Source organism: Gossypium arboreum, chromosome 3 (genome assembly GCF_025698485.1).
Source record: "Gossypium arboreum isolate Shixiya-1 chromosome 3, ASM2569848v2, whole genome shotgun sequence".
Lineage (NCBI taxonomy): Eukaryota > Viridiplantae > Streptophyta > Magnoliopsida > Malvales > Malvaceae > Gossypium > Gossypium arboreum.
In genome coordinates, this window is record NC_069072.1 from 108,404,949 (window position 1) to 108,407,465 (window position 2,517).

The window sequence follows — 2,517 nt, forward strand, 5'->3', positions numbered from 1 at the left end:
GTGGTTAGGCCGTGTGTCCCCTGCACCTTAATTTTGAGAACAGAATGCTCAGAATTGGGCACACGGGCGTGTGTCTTAGCCGTGTGAAACCTGCACCTAATTTTGAATTAAATTAACTAACGACACGGCCTAGCACACGAGCATGTGGCATGGACGTCTGTGCAAGTCAGAGAGTTACAAAGGGTCAAACACGGCTCCAACACGGGCGTGTCCTAGGGTCACACGGGCATGTCCCTTGGACCACACAGGCGTGTGAGCCCTGCAACTTGGAAAAATTTTGCAATTTTGCAAAATATTCTTAGAGGCCCCGATTAAGTCCCGCCTCAATTCTAATGCTCGTATTGGACTTCGAGAGCCAGATTAAGGGACGTTATGGTTGATCTCGATAAATGAATAGTAATTTACGTAGATTAATGGAAAAATGTTCTGAATGTTCTGGTAATACTCTGAAACCCCAGTTTTAGCAACGGGTACGGGTTAGGGGTGTTACATTTAGTGGTATCAGAGCTACAGTTTAACCGATTCTCAAATTTGACGTAGCAAACATTAGTTTAGCTATACCTGCCATTATATAAATTGTGATAGTGTGATGACTCCTAATCATTTTAAATATTTTTTTCATATAGTAATGTCATCCAACCGAGCTAAAGCTGAATCCGGGGAAGTTGAGAGCAATGCTTCAGCTTTAGTACAAAGAGTTGGGTCTACGTCTGGTAGTGAAAGGCCCGTGTTTGAGGGTCGAAGTAAGGAGGCAAAACAAGCTTCCTTTCAAATGATGAATGAATGGTTTACCCAGTACTTGAGAACAAACCCTATTGTACAACAACCGCCCCCACCTGCTCCCCAACTTATTCATGAGGTGCCACAAGGTGACGAACCTGTTAGAATTGGTAAGCCTCCGGTAGATAAAATCGAAAAACATGGGGCATAAGAATTTAGAGCTACCGCAGATGATGATCCAGAAAGGGCTGAGTTTTGGATAGAGAATACTGTTCAGGTTTTTGATGAATTGTCTTGTACACCTGCTAAATTTCTGAAATGTGATGTATCTTTACTAAAGATACAACTTATTTTTGGTGGAATACAATAACTTCAATAGTACCGAGGGAGAATGTCACGTGGGAATTCTTCTAGGATGAATTCAGGATGAAGTATGTGAGTCAGAGATTTATGAATCAAAAAAAGAAAGGATTTCTAGAGCTCAAACAAGGAAACATGACTATAACCGAAGTGAACAAGCATCATAAATTCATTCCCACTTGAGAGCATTGATTTTCTTTCTAATCGGGATAGGAACAACCACCAAATCATTACTCTTCAAGTCAAAACCTTTTTTCCGGCATCATTTGTAACACCCCGTACCCGAGTCCGTTACCAGAATCGGACACGAGGTGCACACAGACTTAACTATTTTCACAGTCCATTTAGAAATTTCCAGACTAGCTGGTCACTGCGTCACTGTCGCCTTAAAAATCATATCTTGAGTTTCAAAGCTCGAAAATTAGTTTCGTAATTTTTCCCTGAAACTAGACTCATATTTCCATCTACAGATTGTTTTCTAGAATTTTTGGTCGAGCCAATTAGTACAGTTTATTAGTTAAAGTCTCCCCTATTCCAGGGTTCGACTACACTGACCTTTGTGCGTTAAAAATTGAATATCTCCTTGTACAGGGCTTTAATACTGATGCCGTTTGTTTCTCTAGAAACTAGACTCAGAGAGAAATCTATACATATATGGAATCACTCCTAATTATTTCTGGTTAATTTATAATGAATTTCCAAAGTCGGAACAGGGGATCCAGAAACCATTCTGGCCCTGTTTCACGAGAACTTTAATATCTCTTAACATATAACTCATATGACCGTTTCGTTTCTTCCATATGAAAGTAGATTCATCAAAGTTCATTTACATAATTTATTCACTATTTAATACCATTCCTACTATTTTTAATGATTTTTCACATCCACATCACTGCTGCTGTCAGCATCTGCCTTTAAGGTAGGCTTTACCTATTTCATGATTTCCATGATTCAATTGGCCCTTTTTGCATACATAGCACAAAGTGTGATCATGATTAACCATTCCAATGGCTAATCGTTTCAAAACAATTCCATACCTCATAATGATCAACATACAAACGATTATGGTACTATGCTAAAAACGTATATAAGCCATTTTCGCATGGCTTTCCAAGTTTACACAAAACCGAAAGGTACATGACCTTCAACAAAAGGGTAGTCCTATACATGCATTTTCAAAGTTCAACCAAAATTGTACCAAAATGGGGGCTTTGATAGTGTGGGAGACTTCGACTTCCAAAAATCCCGAGTCCGATAACTGACGAGCCAAAATCTATAAACAAAGAAACAGTGAAAACGGAGTAAGCAATTTATGCTTAGTAAGTTTGAGCAAGAAATTCCAGCACAACAAAAGCATAGCATTCATAAAGCTAACGGATAATTTCATATGCACAAATTCTCAATATCCTACTCATTTCACATTCCAACCCCTATGTT